This window comes from Camelus ferus, chromosome 8 (assembly GCF_009834535.1).
Source record: "Camelus ferus isolate YT-003-E chromosome 8, BCGSAC_Cfer_1.0, whole genome shotgun sequence".
Taxonomy (NCBI): domain Eukaryota; kingdom Metazoa; phylum Chordata; class Mammalia; order Artiodactyla; family Camelidae; genus Camelus; species Camelus ferus.
In genome coordinates this window covers 63,733,587-63,757,282 of record NC_045703.1, presented here as the reverse complement: position 1 = coordinate 63,757,282, position 23,696 = coordinate 63,733,587, and the positions used below count along the sequence as shown (strand labels likewise).

The following is a 23,696-nucleotide window of genomic DNA, read 5'->3' as shown; positions in this document are numbered from 1 at the left end:
GGAACTTCCACGCAGGGGGGAGCCTTGAGCGGGTTCTTTTTCTTACGTACGTATCTTTTTTACTTTTTCTTTTTAATTAATTGAAGTATCGTTGATTTACAGCATTGTGTTAGTTTCTGGTGTACAGCAAAGTGAGACAAATATATATATTTGTCTCACTATAGGTTATTACAAGCTATTGAATAGAGTCCCCTGTGCTCTCCAGTAGGACCTTGTGGTTCATCTATTTCATTTATAGTAATTTGTTCTTAGCAGTAAGTGGACATGGGCCAGACGCAGGACGTGTCAGGGGAAGTGGGTTCTCCCTCGGGGGGGCGGGAACAGAACCACACAGATTAAGAGACAAGGAGGAGCAGGGGTGTCTGTGGGGACGGAAGCCTTCTGTGAAAGCTCCTGCTGGGATATGAGCGCAGCATGGAAAAGCCTTCTCAGGGAGCACCCACTCGTACCCCCCTGCCTGGGGCTGGTGATGCAAAGTCTCGAACACGTCTCCTCCCAGAGGCCTCCACCATGCCTGGCGAGTATCAGATTACCTGCAAAGTATCTTTTTCTTTCTCTTTCTTCCCACTCCTCCCCAACACAAGTTCCAGCCCATCTTACCACCTACCAGTCCCCAAGCCTGCCAGGTGCAGGGGACACACCTTCTCTGTCATTGCCTCCCAGGGCCCAGCTCAGTGCTCAGGTCTCCTCTGCTGCACGGACAGCCGAGTCCCAGTACAAATGACCAGTGTCCATCCATCTCTGGCAACTTTCTCTCAATGAAAACTCTCCTTTCTTCAGCTAAACGTCTTCACGCCCGATCGCTATCACTCTGTCTAGGGTCAAAAGCTGAACCCGTCCGAAGCACCTCTTAATCCTCACTTAATTCATTTTCTTTGCTTGGATATTTTGTAACACTAACAACTCACGCAAGCATGTTGGTCAACACCTCAGGGGCCCGAGGCACACTTATTATAAAAGCTGCCACCTGACACACCGAAGTGCCTCAGAGTAAAAACAGGACCCCTGCCCTCCCTTCTCTCCTTCCCTGTTCTACACCCTCCCTCCTCAACACAGTGTCTTCACATGATGGAAACAGACGATCAGCATTAACACTCAGCAGTGATCTCCTGGCTAGACGTTCAGTTCAGCTCAGTGGGCACCAACGGAGGACCTCCTCCATCCTCAAAGAAAGAGAAGCCAGCTCCAGCACAAGGAGGCAAGACTTGCCGAGGTAAGAAACGCCAAAGCACAGCCTACAGCAGAGCAGAAAGCAACAAAAGCTTGTGTAGAACAAACCAAAAATCTGACACACGTGAAGCGAACAGGGGTGTCACACTGGAATGGGTTGTCTGGAAGGCTTCAGGGAAGAGAGGATCGTAAGCGGTCCTGGAAGAAGCATGTTCCAAGGGAGAAACAGAAGGAGCCGACGGCGCAGCAGAAAAATGAGTCCAGTAACATAAAGAACCCAACTCAGGGCGGGGGCGAAAGTGGCACCCACAGACGCCAGCGATGAGAACTCCCGGACGGCTGGCCTCTTCGGTATAATTGCTGCTCTTGTATTTTGCCATTAATCTTGGTGCAAAAGTTAAAACAACCATGTAACAGATACTAAGCCTCCAACTAGACACACAGACACATATAAAGTCATTTCCTTCTAAAACAGTTAAAAGTGTGTGTGAGCGCTAGCGATCCCCCTTGGAGACACACACCACCCCCGTGTTTCTGCCCTGAACTGTAACACAGGCAGACTCCTGGTGATGTCCCTCAAAAGACGTTTACTCAGGGCAAACGCTCAAAGAACAAGAAAACAGACTTGGATCTTAAGGTGTCAGTCGGAATGCAACTTGATCCATCAAAACATCTCATGTCGTGTTTGAACAACCAAATCTCGTAATTCATTATTGAAGGAACTCCGAACTGTTCAGTCATGCTCTCAAAGCTTAAAGACATACAGCAAAAGCCAAACAGAACAGCGCAGCCAAAGGGCGGCTCTCCTTCTCCTCCAGGGCGTGAGCCCTATAAAGGAGCACGAGGGAATCTAACCAAGCCACCCCATTCTCTCTTCCTCCTCCTTCTTTCCAGTGGACTTCAGCCCTGGTTGAACATTTGCTTTTGGGGGAGCTTTAAAAAAAAAAAAAACACCCTTGGCTGGACCAACTGAATCAGAATCTTTGGGGCCCCAGAGATGAGTATTTCTTAAAAAATTCTCAAGTGATGATGTAGGACTCAGGTGAGGACTACTGGTCTACCCATCAGCAGAGCAAGCAATCTGCTTGTGTTTTCCTGGAGGATCACACTGTCTCCAGGGTCTGCACTGAAGGATGGCCACGTAACAGGTGCGTGGACCATGTTCACGAGGCAAGAGGAAGGAGACAGAATCACACCCGTGACCCCAGTGCCCTGGGTCTGGCTCCACTAACAGCTAAACCACGCGAGACAGCAATCCTGAGCCTCCCAAACTCACTCACCTGGGCTCTCTACACTGGTATGTGCGCCCCAAGCGCAGACAATACAGTTTTGCAATCCTGAAAAACAACATCTTCCAGGGCTGTGGAACCCACAATAATAGCTCACATACACTGCATAAAATAAGATCTGACAAAATGCACCATAAGTAAGACGGCAGCTGGTGAGATCGCAGCTTTGCCTTGCTGGGATGTCAAAAATCACACCTAACAATGCAGTGTTAAAATAACGAGATTTTAAAAATAAAGTCTCTTGCCATTTGAGAAAATCAGAACTCATCTGAAGAACACTTCTGGTAAGGTTAACTCGGAAATGTGACTGTTAGCTGAGATTTTCAGAGCACATGTACTTTTGAAGGTACCACAAGGAAGTGCTCAAATGTTACCAATCACCTGGCTCACTCTTAACAGTTGCGCTGTGGTCGAGGGAAGGTTGTGGGGGTCACCTGGGATCGGAAGGAGGCAGGGCCCCCACAAGGAGAAGAGTAATTGTAACTGTGTTTTTCGATTTTTAGCCTCTTTAGAACAGAACTACCCATATGTTAGTTCCTCCATCCTCCCTGACGGTTATAACCATGGAATTGTTAAAGGTGGGATCTGGGTGCACCTGATGTGCAATTTCTAGGAATAGCACCTATTCAGCTGGGGTCTTTTCACACGGACATGCGCTGATGGAGACAAAAAGCATAGACAAGACTGAGAGGACCTGAGGTTGAGCCCTGGCTCTGTTCCCAGTCCTCCCTGCACGCTGGGCAGGACTCATTACTGTGTCTTCAACTTCCTTACTGATGCAACAGAAGTAGCCTTACCTACGCCGTGAAGTAACCCTTCAAATTGCTATTCGGGTCACGGAGGAAAGGGAACTTGCATTTGTTGAGAGCCTGCTTTATGCAGCACAGACACAAGGAGATCTGCGCATGGAACTGGTGGGCATTCAGTCCTTACTATGCGACCTGCTGAGACGACAGCTGAGGGGCGGGACCTGCCTCCTCTCCAGCAGTCAGCACAGTGCCGGCCACACAGCCAGGGCGCCCCTGGTCCCAGAAGACTCCAGACACGTGCCGGGTGTGCCACGGATGCAGCTGCCCACCCCTGCAGCCCCCACACATCTGTGCACAACTGTGACTTCTGTTAGGCTGGTCCCGGCCCCAAGTCTGTCCCCAGGAATGCTGCTTTTAAAGCAATAGGCAGATGCTCACAAGGCAGGGCTGGGTGTGTGTGCGGATTCAGTAGACTGATGTGTGCTTGCACAGAGCAAAAAACACTGGAACCTAAAATGTGTACCTCAGACTGGTATTTCCCAGTTCGTAGTGATCAATGCTAAGAACCATGGGTTTATCATGGGCCTCACCATTTATAAGAGCACAAGACAGTTATTTTCCTTATAAATTCATTTAATGGGGGTGGGGTAATGGCTCAGTGGTAGAGCGCCTACTTAGCATGCACAAGGTCCTGGGTTCTATCCCCAGCACCTCCTTTAAAAATTTAAAAAAAAACTTTAAAATGAACTTATTTTAAAATGTTAATGAAAATAGTTTTCCCTAAAACCACGTTGTATGAAAAAGTTGTGATACTGACCCCCCCAAAATCTTTTTTTTGAGTTTTTAAGGCTACACTAAGGCTGATCCCTGCTTGAAAATGATTTTATCTAATCCAGAGACCAGGAGCATCTCATTCAGGACCTCTGAACTGAATGGTTCTTACGTGTTCTCACCAAAAACAAACAGAAAAGTAACTATGTGAGGCGATGGGTGTGTTAACTCGCTCATGGTGATCATTTCACAATGTGTATGTGTATCAGATCATCACGTTGTACACCTTAAACATACACAATGTTTAACTTTCAACCATACCTTGATAAAACGGGAGGGGGGACACCTAAAACAGAGTTATCTTTGTTTTGGTTGACTTAAATGTGTGGATAAGGACACCTGCCTTCCTGTACTAGGGCTGCCATGTGTCTAATTTCCTGGAGCCTCACTTCTTGGGGGCAGCAGTGAAACTGCTCAGGGTGACCGAGTGCCTTGCCCCAGATTCCCTTTGGAGGAAGGCAGGGGCAGAGCTCCTTCCTCAAACAAACACTGAGTCCCGTAGGCGACCCCTTTAACCTTGATTCGGCGCCATACTCCTTATCAGGAAAGCGCCACGCCGCTCCTCCTGGCTCAGATTAGTAAGCTCTGCTCCCCCGAGCGCAGCCACTCTGATGTCTGCTTTGCACTGATTTGGAGACATCACTGTCTGAGGCTTTTCAATTTCCCTGTGGGTTTTAGAATCTAAAAAAAAGCCCGATGGGATAAGTACTTCACATGATCCAGAACTACTCCAGGACGATGACTGAGATGTCATAGCTCCCCATGAAATACCGGTGCCCATTGGGAACCCTGTGCCTTGGCAGCAGCTTAGCACCCCGCCTCGCCCCATCTTTCCAGGCTCAGTTTGCAAACCTGTCCTCATTAAGGGGCTCGGGTACCACAAACTCTTATGGCAAAGGCATCTTGTGGTACGTCCTGGACTCCAAAAACCCTTCTAGCCTAAGAAAGCAAGCTTTAAAAGTGCTGTATAATTTGGGGTAAGAGTTCACAGGGAAATACTTCAAGATAAATGAGAGCATTTGCAGGGTACTCTCCTCCTGGCTCCCTGCTTTAGAGGAAAAGGAGGTTAACTTGGGGGGATCAGTAACGGACTCGGCCAAGACACAGACCTAAAGGGGAAGACACACTCACACTGCTTGGTTAACTGGTCATGTCATGATGCGTGACCCATCGGGCAGCTCCCCAGCTGCCCCTGACGTCCTCCTCTCCCCCCACCATGCAGCCCAGCTCTGTGCTGAGCCCCTGACATGGACCGAGTCCAGGTGTGGGTAACGTCCGCACAGTTTCATCATCCCAGAATACTAAGTAGAAGAATCAGGTTTCTACCACTTCTATTGTTCCTAAAAATAATGTTGGAAAAAAATTAAAAATAAGCTATAGGCTCCAGGCAAATGTCCAGTTGTCCTCCAGGACAGCCCAGCCCTGGGAAGTGTGGGGTCCATGGAGCGTGCTGACCTGGACCTCCCGGTCCACTGTCTGGAGCCACAAGGAGTCGCACTAGTAAATCATCTCCGGGTGCAGCTATGGTGTCAGCTGTCACCCCCAGCAAATTCGTTAAGTCAGAAACGCTCCCTTTGGTTTAAAAGAAAAAATCTAAAACCTGTACAAAGGACCTTATCTCAAATCACTCTGCACTTCAACAAAGTCTCTAACTCATAGAAGATCTGATATGACCCCCAGTATTGTGAGCAGAGGGAATCCAGGAGGAGCACTGAGGGTGATCGGCTTCCCCGGGGATGGGAAGGGGCTTGATCCCAGGTGAGGTGGATCCCCACGTACGGGTCTAATAACCACAGACCCTCTGTGCCAGCCCATCTCTGCTAGGTCAGAGTTCCAGGGCTGCCCTCTGGTGCATGCTCAGAAGCAGCTGGCAGGGAGAGCAGGCAGCCCCAGGTCCAGCCTGTCCCGGGGGTCTCAGCAGAGGAGGAGGGAGAGGGTCGCATTCAGCACCTTGGCAGGGTGAAGTGGGATTTAAAAACAGATCCAAGATGTTTATTTTCATGTTTGGGGATCACCATTCATTTTATAGTGATACAGCCCCTGGATGGAAAACTCTAGAGAAATAGCTTAAGATTTTTGTATTTCTCAAAATGGTACAAAAAGGATGAGGAGTTGCTCAGAATCTCCATTTTCTGGATGAGATAGTGCTATTTCCAAAGGCAGATGGGAATGTAGACATTAATAAAATTAAATGTAAGCTTATGTCAGATGAGAGTCCTTATTTTACACTGAAAGGTAATGGCACAAAAATGCAAAGAAATATATGCAGCAACTACCGATGATGGATGAGATCGGCGTCTGTTGACCAAAAAAACAGTATGATTTTTGGAAAGGGAAAAAAGGCCTGCATTTGCTGAAGTTATATATATAAACATACACGCATAGATTTTTTTAATGGAATATATATTTCATAAGTGTGGTTAACACTGCATTTCAAGTTATCTTAATTTTAATCTTCTGGCTTATCTAAATTTTCTCCTTTTTTATAGTCATTTAATTTTTTTAAACTTTTAATGGAATCTCTTCCTATCACTTTAAAAAAATGATTTGAAGCAGAGGCCATCTGTTTCTATGAGGACACGGTGATGAACGAGATAGACACAGGTCCCCACTCACAGTACCCAGAGTTTAGCTGGGAAGACAGGCTGGGAGCAAGTCGTCAAAGTGTGATCAGTGTCCAAAGCAGCATGGGTCCCGTGGGAACAGAGCAGAGAGACCGTCTCTGGCGGGAACAAGGTCATGCAAAGCCAACACGGAAACATGACAGCCTTGAGGGGAAACAAAGTTACCTAAACTCAGCAAAGTCTGGGGCTGGGGCAGCACAGACTGTGCCAGGAACTGATGGCCAGTCCAGCCATGACCCATGGCCAGGTCAGGTGGGGCCGGGAAGTGTGGCAGGAGACAGAGGGGGGGCCTTGCTCTCTGGGGAGCAGGGCTGGAAGAGGAGTCCCACTTGGAGTTGTATGCAGGGGTCCTGAAGGGGCCTCGAGGCCACCCCTGCTGCCTCTTAAGTACACACCTTACAGAGGTGGCAGGTGGGTAGCTGTGATGGCATCAGAGAAGGCAGAGGGTGCCCTACCCCCGGCGATGCAGCCCATCACCTGAGCTCCGCCCCCGCCACACCCCCACGTGACCGTGAAACTCACACCACGGACCTCAGCGCAGGCTTTGGAGAAGCTTTCTGAGAGCTAGTTTTCCAAGACAGGAGATTTAAGCACATGGACTCTGGAGTTACCCGAGCCGTGGTCATCACCAGCCTTGACTAACTCCTCCCTGACCCAGTTTGCTCACCTGTAAAGTAGGGATCCTATTGTATAGGCTATTGAGAGGGCTCAATGAGGTAAAACATGTAAACAAACAAACAAACAAACAAACAAAACTTAGCACAGTGCAAGGGATCAGTAAAGGCCAAGGCTCCACAAAAGTTGTAATATGCACAGAACTTAATTTTCAAAGTTCTATTATTCTTACAAGTGTAGAAGGATAAATTTCCCTGAGTTCCCTGAAAGAAAGTCCAGAAAAATCGAATCCCACTTATTTAGAAATTTTTTTATTGAGCCCCTCGAAGCCAGGCTCTGTTCTAGGCACTGGAGACGATGGTTGAACACAAAAGATGAAACCCTTGACCTTCACACAAGAGTGTAACGTGGAGTCAGACAAAAGGCAGAAAGAGGAGACAAGAACACGGACACAAAGTGGAACCCACAGTAACAGGAAGAGCTGCATGTGAACCCGGAGCATAAGCTGCCCCATTCTGAGTAGCACAAAACATTGCTGCCAACCCCAATCATGCCTATTTCAGGCAACGACAAACTGGCTAGGAAAGACCTAATCTTGTTTGCTTAATTCCCAACACCAGCCTCAAGGACACGAGCCGGGAAGCTGGCAACAATTTAGACTCTAAGCCAGTCACTGAGCAAAATCACCAAACTCCCAATTTCCTGGAAGGTACACACCCTCCCAAGTTGTTTTTACAGGAAACAGACCCCCACCAGATAAAAACTGCTGACCACAAGCATGGAGACCCCAGCCCGGCTGAGACCAGAAGACTGGTGATGCTCGAAACTTCACCTTGATGCCAACCAATCTGAACTGTGCAGGAGAGGCTCACGCACCTGGCAGCCCCCTCCTCTGCCTTTAAAACCTTTGTCTCCCAACCAGCAACTTGGAGATGGTTTCAAGACATTGATCTTCCCAGGTTGCCAGCCTCCTGAATAAAGCAACTTTTTCTTTTCCACCAACACTTGCCTCTTGAGTATTGGTCTTTTGAGAGGCAAGCAGCTGAACTTGGCTGAACTTCAGTACTGGCCCCATCCTGTTATATAGGGCTCTGGGGAAACCCAAAACCAGGAGGAGGCATATGGAGGGCTAGTGGGGTGGGCTGCAGCTTTAACAGGTGGGCAGAGAAGGAGACGAACTTCACCTTCAAAGACCTGAGAGAGGGCAGCCTTAGAGAAGGCAGAGCGCATCTGCGTGGCACCTGTGTGTACCGAGCAGTATGTGCCCTGTCCTCAGGCGGCACACCCCCAAGAAGGCAGGCCGTGCCTGGCGGTGGGGAGGCACCACGTGTGGTCACGTGGCTCCCAGACCAGAGTCACCTCCTTGGGGAGGGAGCAGCAGAATGGCCTGCTGCCTGCCTTCTGCTCAGTTTCTTTATTTAACTGGAGTTGGATCCGAATTCGGGAATGAGTAAGATATGCTCTCTCCGCCAAGGATGTTTCAAGGGCTGGGGCAGCGCTTCCCCACAACCGGCACTCCGTTCACGTAAAATACTGAGTGTTTCAGTATCACTCTTACGTAATTTGCACAAAACTGGTTCGTCCTCTCCAACAGATCCTTTGCCAAGCACTGCGTTTCCTCTTCCCCACTTTTCACCCAGAAAGAGAGATAGGGCTTACTTCTGATACATAATGAAATCTGCTCATCAAGGAAGATGTGTGTGGGCCAGAATTTCCCCTTGACTTCTGAGTGTAAAAACGGTACAGAAGAGATTTTAATGACCTCAGTCTGTAACAAACAGATGAGCTAAGGGCAGATCATCAGAGCAGGGGTCAGCAAAGTACAGCTTTTGGCCAAACCCAGCCTGCCCGCAGTTACTGTGGATAAAGTTTTATTAGAACTCAGCCCTGCTCATCCATCTGCCTATGGTCCAGGGCGGCTTCCACACTGAAATGCAGAGGCAAGTGGTTGCCAGAGCCTAAAATATTTATTCCCTGGCCCTTTACAGGAAAAATACACCAATCCCCAATACAGAGAGGTGGACCCAATCAGAAGAGATTCCTCTTTTGAAACTGTCTGAATTAAAACCTGAAATAATCTATAAAACTTTATTCTGAACTTTTCAGTGAATAAATTAAAGTGTATTTTTAAAATGACTTTTCTATGTCAGTATTCTAGAGACTACAAGTGGTATCTTAATTCCCGTAAGATGTAAGCCGTTTTATGTAAAACACTTTCAACCGCGTCAAAAATCAAACACAACAACACCTGCGTGCTGACCTGGCTCAGAGCCAGGGCTCTGAAAATGAGTCAAATCCCCTTTAACAGTTTTTTGCTTTATTTTGTGTTGCTTTTTGATGGATAAGATAATTCAGTTTGCTCTTCCTGTGACTGGGGCCATTAAGACCTACATTTAATTTCTTTCTGTAATTACCTTATGCCATTAACATTCATTCTAAATATGTTTATCTAGTTTAAAAAGTCTCTAAACCAGTATCTTTCAACTCACTTTTTGGGAAAACATACACTTGACTATGACTTTTCTGATCTATAAATGCTACCCTCACCCACCTGCACATCCAGAGGTATTTACCTCAGGTCTAAGCGCCTTCTTAATTCTTTTCCTTCAGTTGTCTTTCACAGCCTACTTTGTGCTGATAGTCACGTAAATTAGTTTAAACTGGCGTATTTACAATAACTCTCCCTTCAGTAGTTAATATTTCCATTTTACTTTATTGTTCTAGTTGGTTTTGTTTACTAACAATTTTTCCAAGCACATTTCTATTCTAGAGTTACATCTCTGACTTGATTCTTGGCAACTGATAATATATTATTGAGCAGTTTCTGCAGCAAAAGTCTTTAAGTGTCACATATTCCAGGACTTGACAGAACTGAGATTTTTCTTTTCTATCTTCATCACTGTATTGGAAGAGAAAATATGTCACTAACACCACCAATTGTAATCAAATTCTGGACAGACTGGAGCTTTGATAAATCCTTATCAGCCACCAATTTTCTGGGCAGGTAGAGTCCATACTACGAACAGAAGATGGAGGACGATGCAGTTGAATCCTGGAAGGGAATCCTGCACACTGATGTTCAACAGGACACGCTGTGTCCAGCTCTGCTGAGGACAGCTCTGCCCAGCTAGCTAAGCCCAGACTGTCCCTGACCTGAGTCCTCTCTCTTTTCTCTGCTTCCTTAAGAAGTCTGTTTTCTTTCTAGTGGTAACTCACATGGGTTCCTGGTTGTCCTACCTAGAAAAACAAAAAGTAGGGCCACACCTGGTTCATAGCTGCAGACCATGCACTCAGCCCTGGGAGCAGCTCTAAGACGCTCAGAAAACGACAACCCAGGTGCCCTTACTCCAGTTCCCTGATGATGTCCCTTGGGCATCTCAGATCGGCTTCCAGATTGCCACAGTGTTACATCTCCGCTGGCTCTAACTAGCTGACCTGGCCTGGCCTACCTTCTCGTGGAACGTAAGCCTGGGGCCTCCATTCCTTCACAGACTCCTCTTACCCATAAGGAAGTGGGCGTGGCGGGAGGCTTTACAGCAACACGGACTAAAACCGTCCTCCTGTTCCCAGCCCTTCACTGCTCTTAATTCATGTGACCCTACCAGTGTCCCAGGTGGTCCTTTTGGTGAGATGTCAACATCACTGACATACTGCTGCCACATATGAAGTTTATCTTTGGAAATATTTCTGTAGAAATCCACAAGAGATACCACTGGGACACTTAACACTACTTTTACTTGAAGGGCATTGTCTTTTCCTGCAATATTTCTCCCAACACCAAAGAGAGCAGAAAAAGCAGCAAAAAATTAAGCAGAAGCAAGCGAGTAGATGAAACTTTACTTACAAAGACATCTTTAACCCCTGGGGATGGATTTGCTTTTTGTTTTTGTTTTTTAGTATTCTAGGTCTATGTAAATTCTACAAGGAGGGAGCTCCGGTGGAAACTCCAACATTAAAAGGCACATTCAGATTAGGAAAGTCAGTGGAGAAATGTTCCCTAGGCATTCCTGGCAAAAACCAGATTCAGCATGACCAGAACCCTCTGCTGTATGCAGACAGCTCCCGGGGTGGGAACTCTCAGCCCCTGGGACACCAAAGACCCGCGGAGAAGCCATCTAGCCAGCCCTGGGAGAGAAGAGCGTCTCTGTTCAGCTGTAAGTGGTATTTTCTAGTGTCACTGTACTTACATAGTTTTAAACAGTTTTTTTAAAGGCAAGTATTTACTTTTTGTAATGTAGTATGCTAATTTTAAGGTTATTATATAGTGGCAGATTTTAAAACATGAATTTTATCTATCAAAAAAACAAGTTGGAGGTAAAAATATTCACATACGACCTGCACCTAGTACAAAGCCACACTCCAGATTATCAAACTAATTGCTAGTCAGATGCAAATACCAGATACCAACGCTTGGTGGGCCTTGCAAACTTTTCTGCAACAGATTTCATTTCAGCCCTATGAAATGGATTCTTTAAAGGCCAAAACAAAAACAACAACAGATTTACACTGCTTAACCACGTTTGTAAATTAAGCTAAAAAACCAAAAAGTTGTGTCCAGATTTCTAACGCCACACCCACAATTTAGAGTTGTTGTGCCTTTAAGTCGATTCCAAGGGTAAATAGGCACGTATTCCCCACCTCTGGGGTTCAAATGCACGGTTGTTCGCTTGGTTTTTCCCTCTGGTCTATACTCAGGATCACTTTCTCCTTACTGGTCAGACAGGCGTAATGGAAAGAATGGGCTTTAAAATCCGACAGAGTTGGGTGTGAACCCTGTCTCGCCACTGGCTAGACTACCGGTTAACTTCTCCCATCTCTGCTCTCTCACACTTAAAAGGGGCTAGTGGTGTGTATGCATTAGGGCTGCCAAGGAGAAAGTGGGTTTAAATGAGATGCTGTAGGTAAGAGTCATAGCGCACGCTAAGGGCCAAGTGCCAGTCGCTAAGGGCAGTGAGCAAAGCCATTTCACCTACAGGAAACTGCCGCGGGAATAGAATCCCACTCTTTTTAATGAATAAGGATATAAAGACTCAGAGGGTGAGGCGCTTTTCCGAAAGCCCACTCACCAGTGAGGGAAGGAGGCCCCAGTGCTCAGGTCCTCCTCCTGCAGGTCCCAGCAAGAGCACGTTAAGAGATAAACATCTACTTTCGCTTTCAAATTAGTACAGCAGGGGATGAAACCCTTCCAGAGGATCCTCTTCCTTACATAGCCCTGGTCTCCCAGTGTGACCTGCCGATGTGCTGTCTGGTGTAGCTTTGGCCTTGGGGACAGTCAAAGTCAACCCAAGGTGACAGCAATGCTCAGCCACCAAAGAAGGAGGCACAAAACAGGCAGCATGCTTGCCTCTGCCCTGCAACATTCTCCAGAAGAAACCAAGTGAAGAAACCAAGCCACCTGGGACAGATGGACGGGGCACGTGCTCTGATTTGGGGCAATGAAGGGAGCCATCTCCCTGCCTAAGTTTGATGCAAATTATGAATTCTTAAAGAGCTTTCCTGAGCATTTACACTTTACCACGTACAATCTCTTGCTGCCACTTAGAAGCAGAGCTGTCACAGATGCACAGGAAACACAGACGGCTACCTAGACTGACCAGCAGGTGTGGCCCCCACCGCGGCTGCAGGAGGAGGCAGCCCACCCTCCTCCTCAGCCCCTCTGGAGGTTGGCACCTTTCTGACAGCTTAACAGTCACACAGACTTCCAATGGTTGCTGTTCCACAAGGTTTCATGGATCCCAGGGTCCCACAGTCACCTCTGAAGATGGGTATGGGTTTAGGGAGAGGGACTCCAGGTGCTCTGATTTATCTGAAACCCATCACATCCCCTTCATGCTTAAAAAGGCCTGGATTTTCAATTCTGACATTCCACTGAAATTAACCCTGGGAATTTAGTTTCCAAAAAAATTGTGCCTTTGGGGAGAAAAAAAAAATCATAAAAATGTGAAAAATGGAATTATCTGTTAAAATCCTGACAACTTTGAGTACAAGCACTGCCAAGCGCTATCTGCCCTAAGCGAGCACGGGTCCAGCCTGGGTGCCCCTCACTGCAGTTCCAGTTAAATGTTTCCGCTCGGTTTCAGCGATGTGACCGTCCAGGCTGCTACATTCCTGGGGACTGCTTACCGATGGGGCCTCAAAACAACGATCTCGGGAACAGCGCCTGCCTCGGACATGTTTATCTGAGATAACTTACCACCACCCACTCTCTAAAATCTAACCCGGACCAGGTAACAGAAATGAAGAAGTAACATTTAAACTCAGACAGCGACCACGTTCAGTAAGTAGTTTGGCAACTGTGATCGAACTTCTAGAAAATACAAACCACTAAATACAAAGTAACCAAAGCCACGCTTCCCTGGGGTGAGAACCCAGTAAAGGGGCGCACGGAGAGGCAGAAGTCGAGCAAAACAAAAAGGCATCAGAGACACTGTGACTGTCACACAAGGTCAATTTGAAACATTTTTTTAAAGCCTCAGATGTAGAAAATTGTTTTGAAATCTCACCGGAGATGACTGGTTTGATAATTGACCTTTTCATCCAGGAAACCACGGCATTCAAGGCTTCGCAGGGCAACCCAGAGGAAAGCGGGGCACCCCCGGCCCCGTCCCGATGCCTGGAGTCCCCACGCCCAGGCGGCCTGGCCAGGCTTCTCATCAGACTGTCCTTGCCCTTGTGACTGAATGAACCATGAAGGTAACGGATTCTAGAAATGTCCAAAGCCAGCTCAAAGCAGCTAGAGAGGCAAGAAGGCGGCAGGACTCCTCAAGTTACACAGAACCTGTGGTTTCTAAGCAGTGAGGGTGAAGCCCCCAGCCTGTGTGAACGCCAGGCCTTGCGTCCTAAGCAATTGCACAGCCAAGAGCTTCCTCATCTGACATGTTTTCTGAAAACACAAGAGAACTGAGGTGGCAGTAAAGACTGAGAGAAGGCGAAGGACGGGAAATCACAGAGGACGAAGGATGCGCTGGAAGGTGAACAAACGAAATAAGGGAGAAGGAGGCGGTGACAAGCAAGAGGAGGAAAAGGAGAAAAGACGGAAAGAACTGGGGGCACCTGTGAAAACATACCTTTGATTTTCTCCCGTCTCCCCCATTAATGACAAAGACATTTTTGGCGGCCCTGTTCTTCATGTGGTTGTCAAGAACAGCAGGAGACTGACTGACAAAATGAGTAACTCAGCCTTTCCTCGAGGCAGTTAGAAGCTGGGATTGGAAACAGCGCAAACACTAGAAACCTGCTCTTGGGAGGTACCCCAGGCGGAGTTTGTCCCTGCCTCCCCTCCATCCCCCGCCCAGCCCCGAGGCGGCCGGCACAGAACTCAAGAGGAGAGCAGTGGGGAAATTGCAAAATGCCTCGGAACAATTTCTCAAAACTTTTTTTTTTTAAGTGAAAGCAGCTAAACCCCGGGGCTGGGACATTATCAAAAGGTGAAAATCCACTGCGAGTAAGGAAAGGCATAAGAAAGCACTCAAATACACCTTCACTGGTGGGGCACCATCAGAGCTCACTTGACTACCATCTCTGCGGACACAGAACATTAAAGGACCAGCTCAGGGCTCTCTCTCCACAACGGCGATGGCTGGGAGCGCCTTTGTGAAGGTGGTTTTAGTGAAGGAACATGCAGTGTGATGCTACACCCATCCCCTTTCTTGGCAAATGTTAAAGATAAGGTGGATAAAGTTTCCTGGTGCCCAAACAGTGCCCAAAATTAGATCATGACTGTGGCTGTTACTCCTTCAAAAGAGAGGGGAAAGGTGAGCAGCGGCCAAGATCTAGCTCACCTGCTGCTGCGGGAGTGGCCAGGTGACGCTCTCAGAAGAGACATACAGCAGGTGCCAATCACCCCCAAATTGAGCATGTAAACTGTCCCTTCCTGGTCCATCACATAACTGTTTATTCTATGAAAATGCGTTCTATACAATTTTGGCTTGGGATCAAAACTGAAATTCATATTCACCCCCCCCACCCCACAAAATCACTTTTTTCCACGAATTACAGAAAATAAAACCTCTTGAAATGCTAAGACATCAGCATGTGATGTTGTGGTCAGTGTTCTACAATCTGGCAATGTCTACCCTCCGCCATCAAGATCTGCTTCTCTGGTCTCAAACCAGCAGTGTTTTGCCATCTAGGGAGGGGTTGTTATCAATCTGGCATTCCTCCAACTCTCAGCAGATTAAAAGGATAAAGCATTCACAGCCACTCCACTCAGCCAATTAGACTTGAAGATAGAAGCAAAGTTCAAATGCCACTTGACTACACAAACACGGTGCTTTCCTTACTGTGGGGACTTGAGCATTGATGCTGTAACGTCTACAATATTAAGTCAAGACAAAAGCCAGACGATTCAGATGTTTATTCAAAGTCAGAATTATGAGCCTAGAGTTCCCAGATTCCTGAGGGGGAAGATCCACAGATACAGATCGTAAGATAAGTGAGCTCCCTGAAACTGCAGATGACTTTTTACATATGTATCTGAGCAATTTTCTGAGGGTCCAGAGTTTCATCAGATTCTCAAATGGTCTGCTCTAAATAATCTCCTAAACAAGGCAAGAGAATGAAACCCTAGAGCAGACATGGGAGTGGAGAATCTAACCCTCCTCACCTTTCCTTACCATCACCTTAAGTAACTTCAGCAACTGTGTGATAGACAATAAACACCCAACATTAATTGTAACTGGTGCTTCTAAAATTTATTTTTAAGCAGCTCTCCATCTTCATCAGGAGAAAAGGTTACGTCAAGCAAAGACTGCTTTGGATCACGTGTCTGGGCAGAAAGACCATGAGAGAAGTCAGGGAGTACAGACGCTCAGAGCCAGGATGGGCCACCAAGACAGACAGACCCAGCCCTCAGCTGCACAGATGCAGGCATGTGGTGACTTATCCAAGGACAAAGGGGCTTCAGTGTAAGACTTAGGGCAAAATCCCACATGTTCTTCCTCTGAGCCCACCCTTGCCCAGGAGGCTTCCCTGAGAAACGGGGAGTGGCCAGGTTCACTGAGGTGAGGGTTTGGCCTGAGAAATTCAGACCCCCGCTTTCTTCTGCTCCAAAACATGAAATGATCCTGAGGTCTCCAGAGCTCTCTATGTCCAATCCAGGAAGCCTAGAAAGAAAATAAAGATGGAGAAAGAGGCCTGAACGCCACAGAGGACGTGGATGAGGGATGGAGGGCGCCACAGCATCTCCCCCACGAGCAGATCCACAAGCGCGTGGCCCCCTCCTCACCCAACAAGAACACCTGCCGTCCACCCTCTCCTTGACTCATCCAGGTGCACCAGGACCAAAGGAGCAGGCTGCGGGGCCCTGTCCACCCTCAAGGGGCAGGTGGCTGGCTGGCTGCTCTCTTGTCTGCCTTGGAAAGGCCCAACACATCCCTCCTTCAGTCTCATCTCAGAGAGGATGGGAGCAAAATCTCGGCCCCTGCTGTCCCAAAGGGGAGGAAAAGGAAGGACAGGGCTGCACCAGACGTCAGTGTGGCCAGTCGGTCACCAGGTTCAGGCCAGGCACGGCCCTGCAGTGGCCCTGACTGTCGGGATCCGCCCCACGTGGCCTCAGCTCCAGGGTCTCCAAGTTACCCTCCCGTGAGTCATCGCCCCGCGGTGTGAGAAGGGGTGTAATTTTCCCTTCAGCACTTGGGCAGCTTCCCTGGCAAGTGAACTGCAGCGCCAGCGTGTCGCTGGCAGGCCCCGCACTCAGCCCACCCACGGGCGACTCAGGCCGCAGCCCGCACCGCCCCTCAGGCTCCTTCTCACTCCTCTTCGTTTGGTGGCTCTGCGGCTGCCTCGCTGTGGCAACTTTTCCTTTTTCCCAGAGAAACAGGATGCAAAGGGAAAAGCTGGAGGAGAGGGAGAAAGCAGGGCCAGAGGAAGCAGGAAGCAAAGGCCGGAGGACAAAAGAGGAAGGAGCAAAGGAAGAAGCCAGAGGGGAAACCAGTGTGTTTTCAAGAAAGTCACCGTCACCCAGGGAGCTGAGTGCCCGGGGGAGGGACTGAGGGAGCCCCCTGGTCCGTCCAGCTCCACTGTGGCTCAGTGGTGGGGTCCCCACCTCACAGGTGGGTCGGGGGAGCGAGGTGCGGCCAGCCAGACCTCCCCAAGCTGTGACCTGTGTCGTCAGGCTCCACACACTCCGCTGTCCACACACGTGCACATCCCACGTTAACACAGGGCTGCGGCCTCGTGCCACACCTGCGGCCAGCTTGCAGCATCTTGTGGTCCCTGTGCCCCATCCCGGGCTCCCGGGACAAGCAATCCGGGGTCAGAGCTTTAAAGGCCTCCCCGGCAGAGGCTCAGACAGCCAGGCATCACCCAGCTGGGGGCAGTTTCTGGGTCTCTGGTCCCAGTTGGCCCACAGCTCAGCCAGCAGCAAAAGTCCCCTTCCACTGGCCAATGCGCTCTGTCCCAAACTGCTGCCAGCCACCTGCACAGTGTGCTCATACCGGAGGGCTCCACGCCACCCCACACCTCAAGCTCCCCGCTGGCCCTCCCCACACCCAGCGCTGAGATCTGGATTTCTTTTGTTCTTCCTTCCTTTGTCTCGTGGGACACTGTGGGTGACTTCTCCAACCCTGCGGGACAGAGCGTGTCTGCCATCCTTGGCAACAAAGAGGACAGGGTTCCTGTGGGCTTAATGCTGTAGCAATAGCCCTTGCTTCCTTCCACACCCAGCAAAGAGTTGGCATCTCCCCGATGCATCCACCCTAATGATCCAGGACAGACTAAGATCCAGGACAAGATCCATCAGCTCCAGGACAGACCAAGAAGAGCAAGGGGCTAATACACTGACGCCAGGAAAATGGGAAATTAAAAAAAATCCAACTAGCTGCAAAGGGATCAAGTGTCCTTTCAGACACCAACGAAAACTGATCACAGTTGCTTCAAACAAGTCCCCCGACTGGCCACCAAGTCCCTGCTGAAAGGAAGTCCAGCATTAGAAACGCAGAAGGGTGCCTGTGAGAGCTGCCGGGAAACTCGGCTCAACTCTGACCCTTTTCAGCCTGCGTCCTTGGCTCCACTCTCTGCCCTGAAGTGATGCCTCTCTTCCAAAAGGCGAAAAGCCTGCAAGACGTCCTGAACATCTCAGGTGCACAGCCCACTCCTGCTGAGGATAAACATGGATCTAACACACACTGTCTTACTTAGTCATCTGAACAACCCTCTGGACAAGGTCATCAATTCACATCACTCGACCTAAGAAAACTGAGCTAAAAGAGGGGCTCTGTCTCCACGCAGACGACAGAGAGCTAAGAGGACTCAAAGGCCAAGGCCCCTGGTTTCCCGTTCTTCTCTCTCTCTCGGCACAGCTCAGCAGGACTGGACCCCTGACACTAACTTCAAGATGGCTGGGGAGGCAGCTCCCGGGTTAAGTCAAGCATTCGGTGAGCAAAGGTGGGAAAGCAACTCAAAACCAGGCAAATGTATGAGACACGTCGGGAAGGGGGAAATTCACCTACTAATGTGTCATATTTGTCCTTCTGGTCACCCGTCATCCTCTCCACAACCCAGGCCTGACGCTGTTATGTTCACTCACAGGCGAGGACAGAGGGGCTTAGAAAGGTTGGGTACCTTGCCCCGGGCATGCAGAGCCAAAGCCTGGCGGCCTGGGATACAGATGCGGGTTTCCAACCACGAGGTCCACATTCTGCTTTCCCACTGCCTACGAGAAAAGGGTCCCCGGAATTAAGTCACTTGAAAGATTACTGTCTCACTACTAGGGAACATCAGACCCCAAATCATTTTTCAGGGACCTGGGCTTGCTTTGAAGGTGCTACCTCTCTTCATTTCTATGGGAATTATCTCAGATAACATGCATTTAGAAATAGGTATGGTTAGGTTTTTAAAAAGGATCATGATTATATTAGTCCATTGAATAGCAGATGTATAGAAAGACTATTTCTTTTTAGGATTTTTTCATTTAGCAAAGCTCTTTGGTGTTTTGTTTTTATTGAAGTATAGTCAGTTTACCATGTGTCAATTTCTGGTGTACAGCATAATGTTTCAGTCATACATATATATGTTTTCATATTCTTTTTCATTAAAGGTTATTACTATTGAATATAGTTCCCTGTGCTAAACAGAAGAAATTTGTTTTTTATCTATTTTATATATAGTTAATATTTGTAAATCTCAAACTCCCAATTTATCCCTTCTCACCCCCTTCCCCTCCCCCCTCCAGGCAACCATAAGTTTGTTTACTATGGAAAGGCTACTATTTATAAATTGTATTTTCACTTGACTTTTTAACAAAAACATCTAACAACCAAAAGATCCTGAAATTCAGGACATTCAAAGAAAGGTAAGAGAGATATAATTAAAAATGCTGGGAAACTAATCACGTGATCCGCTAATCTTTTTCTTTTCCTTTAGCTTCTCAGAGATGCAAGCTCTTAAAAGCAATTCATGCAAAAAAAAAAAAAAAAAAAAAAAAAAAAACTCAAACGGTTAAGCTAAGTGGGTGAGCAGGCATTAAATGTTAAATGCAAGTGATGGTAATGCTGGGTACCCAAGCCTAACCATCAGTGCATGTCCCTTTTTCCTACCTTGAAAAGAAGCAGGATAAAATATATCCTAAACATGATGAAATTGCAAAGAGCAGCACACACCGTTGTCAAGGCTGTGCATCTCCAGATTCTCAATGCTCTCTGTTCTAGCAACACAACGCCTACAAACTGCAAAAATAATCACTGCCAAAGCTGCAGTAGGTGATTACATAAAATTCTTCTCAAAAGCTGAAAAAATATTTCATCGGGAATAACTAAAGCGAAAACGCTGCTTACCTTGTAGGAAACGGGTTTCACCCGTGTGGATTTGCTTTTATGGCAGGAAGCTCACATGAGTACGTACGACACCCCAAGAAAATTTGACAAAGCAGAAAAGGACTTACTGTCTTCAAATTCTTCTTCTCTCTTTTCAAACATATTTTACGGAGTAAATATTTGAAATGTCCCTAGGACTTTCTGGTATCTTTATATTTCAAAAGGACAACGCTATTTCAGAGATCTGTTTAAAGACCTATGCATCCTTGGAATGAGAAAGGAAAAGTTGACAGTGCCACCGAACCACTAGGATCCCAGAGAAATCCTCTTATCTTTCGCTGTAAAGAGTGCTCAAAGATGACTGCCAGGATCCCTTCTGGAAAGAAAGGCTTAGCTTCTTTTTGGCATATCAGCCTTTCAACATTTTAGAGTAAAATCAACTTTCAAGACAGAGAAAGAAATATGCAAGCATGCTTACGTTTGGACCAGAATCTACACCCCTGAGCATCAGAGCCCTTGTTTACTTACACGCTGTACATAAAAAGGAAAAGTTCAAAGAAGCCTGCTCCCTCTGGGAAGACTGATTCCATCTACAGTCGGCTGTTGAGAAATGAGTAAGACAGACGTGCTCTCTCATTCTCGTCCCCAGGCAGTGAAAAAAAAATCCCAAACTGCTCTTCTAAGTCACATTCACAAGGACGTCCTAGCGCCACCAAGCTCTTCCTCCAAGGCAGTCAGGGGATGGGGGAGGCTCAGCCCTGGCTCTGGGTTTCCACCCCCTGCAGCGAGCCCGCCTGCTCTGGGAGGACCCCAGGTTAGGGCACACGGGGAGACGGGGACCCCAGAGTGCCACCCCTTCAGAGCCAGCTCAGAGGGTTGAAAACAACGCCAGCCAGATTTCCATGGGGACGGCTTTCCACCCCTCAAGTTCCCAGAACAAACCAGGAACTCCTTCAGCCCCTTCACCCCCAAAGAAATTGTTTATTCCTTTCAAACTCCAAACTATGACAATAGTGCAAGCTAATTGCTAACAATATTGAAAAAAAAAAAAGTCCCCCACATGGAAGAGGTTGCCAGGGGCACACAAAGAGCTGTGACAGTAATAGGCACCCTGGAAAAGAAAGAAGGCGATCAATTATGTACCATTTGCAGAAATTGCGGGGCTGTCAGAAGCCCCCCTTACAGCTGCACTTCAGCAAGCCCGGCTGCACTGGATTTGCGAGGAAAATTACTCCTTATTCTCCCATCTAGAATACTGTTAGTAAAACACCCCCAACGGCCAGGTTCAACCAGGGTCTTATCTGAAAAGAAGTTCGTGACCCCTGAGAAGGCTAGACAATGCGCCAGCCTGGGGAGCCCAGGAAACAGGGGCTGGTCTCCTCTCTGGGGGATGACGGGGGTGACTGCGTCCTGTGGGCACCAGGGGACAGTGCCAGGGCTGTCCCCAGAGACCCACGACCAGCACACGATAGGCACGCATCCCCAAATTCTCAAATCGCCATTCAGAAAAGAGAAAAACACTGCTTTTAGATATAACTGGATGTTTCAGGAGGCTAAAAATAACAGAGAGAAATCCTATTTTTTAATTCTTCAATGCAAAACTTCCTTTTCACTAATATCCATCACAATGATCACTTCTGATAATCACAGATCCTTCTCTGCCAAGGAACAAAGAACAGGGAAGCAGAGTGACTGCTAGGCATTTGCTGTTGTTGCTGTTTTTAACAAACGTACTGAAATCCATTATTATAGATAGATTTATTCAAATTTGAAAAAGATGAGGTGAGAACTACTCTCGACTTGAGAGGGATTTGACAAAATAATTAACATGCGAATATTCTTTTTCCACTTTTTTTTCTCCTGTGCTCTTTGGTATTTATTTGCTTTCTCCTTTAACCATGAAAATGAGAGCTCAGAGAGCTCCAATTTCTAGCTGAACTGCAGCTTTTGCTCCTCTTCTAAATTTCTAACTGATGCTCCAATGTTCATTTTATAAACGCTTTGTTTGGTCATGATAGGCACTGCTCAGTAACAGAGTTGGAAATAGCCATGACATGGTAACCTTTTGCATATTTATTTTATAAAAGCTTAACATAAAATAAAACCGGGAAAAGAATTAATTTCCTCCTTCAGAACTTAAATGTGGGACTCAGATTATAACAGAGAGGAAACCATTATCCCTAATGGCGTTAATGATTTCTCCCTCATGTGGACACACAGCGCCAGCACCCCACAGGCACACTTACCTTTAATAGAGAGCTTGGCTGCTTGAGTGTTTCATGAGCATTTGCCTTTTTTAAAAAAAAATTTAAGACAAAGCCATCCAAACACACCTATTTGATGCTTGAGGATCTACTGTTTCAAAAAAATGAGGTCCACGAGCTACAATATTGGGTTTCCAAAGGTAAACAGCCCACCAGAGATAGAACAGAGTAGTCAGGCTAAAGATGCTGATGATTTAAGCTTAGTAAAAGAAATTGCATCCTAGAGGTATAACCAACCAGTGAAGGCAGCTGAGTATTTGCTCTGTACAAGGATTTGGAAAGAAAGAGAAGGGAGATTTTGGAGGAGGTGGATAGGAAGGGGGGAGGGATTCAGGGGGTAAGGAAGGGAGAGAGGGGAGGAGAGGCTGGGGCCAGTGGCCACTAGAATTTGCTTGAAAGCTGGCAGGCTGTAACCTGACCCACCCAACTCGCAGTGAGCACCACCAGTCACCGAAGGGTGTGTCACGTGGCCACTCACCAAGGGACTGGCCCCCGGGGGTCTTAGTCTAAACCTAACCTTGGTGTGGTCCCTGCGATAAGTTTTATTTAAACACCTGCCATAGTTTGTATCTCCTCCATTCTTGTTTTGTACTTATGACAAAAGCAAGAAATATAAAACAGTGTTATCATTTCAAAGTCAGTTAAAACTGGATTGTGTACTTAAGATCATGTCCATCAGACCATTTCTGAAAGGACAGCTGACTAAGAACAGTGAAAAATGTAAAGGGAGGGACCGTAACAAGTGTTGGTGAGGGTGCGGAGAAACTGGAACCCTCGTCCGTTGCTGGTGGGAATGTAAAATGGGGCAGTGCTGTCCGTGCCAAGCAGCTGGGCTGCTCCACAAAAAAGCTAATCATGGAATTACCATACGACCTAGCAATTCCACTCCGAGCTGCACACCCAAAAGAAGTGAAAACAAGGTTTTAAACCGATTTCTGTATGCCTAACGTCACTGCCGCGTTACTCACAACAGCCAAATGGCGGAAACAACGCGAGTGTCTATCAATAGATGGATGGATAAACAAAATGTAGTATGCACATAGTGGAGTATCACTCAGACATAAAAGGAGTGAGTTTTTTATACACGCTACAACTTGGATGAACCTTGAAAACGTTATGCAGAAACAAAAGGATGAACATTATACGATCCCACTTACATAAGGTAGCTAGAGTAGGCAAATGAGACAGGTCTGGTAGAGGTTACCAGGGGACCAGCGGGTGGGGTGAGTGGGTAGTTACTGTCTAATGGGTACAGAGCTTCTGTTTGGCAGGATGAAGTTTTGGAAAATGGACCATGGTAATGGTTTGCAAAATATTGTGGATGCAATTAATGCGATGAAGTATACACTTAAAAATGGTTAAAATGGCATATTTTATGTTTTATATATTTTACCACAACAAA

At 47.3% G+C, this 23,696-nt stretch overlaps 1 protein-coding gene across 7 annotated transcripts in view; it reads right to left on the bottom strand.

The window, feature by feature from the left end:
• The window catches only part of TIAM2 (TIAM Rac1 associated GEF 2), a 211,995-nt gene that overhangs the window by 16,507 nt on the left and 171,792 nt on the right, over positions 1–23,696 (bottom strand). The window lies entirely within an intron of this gene.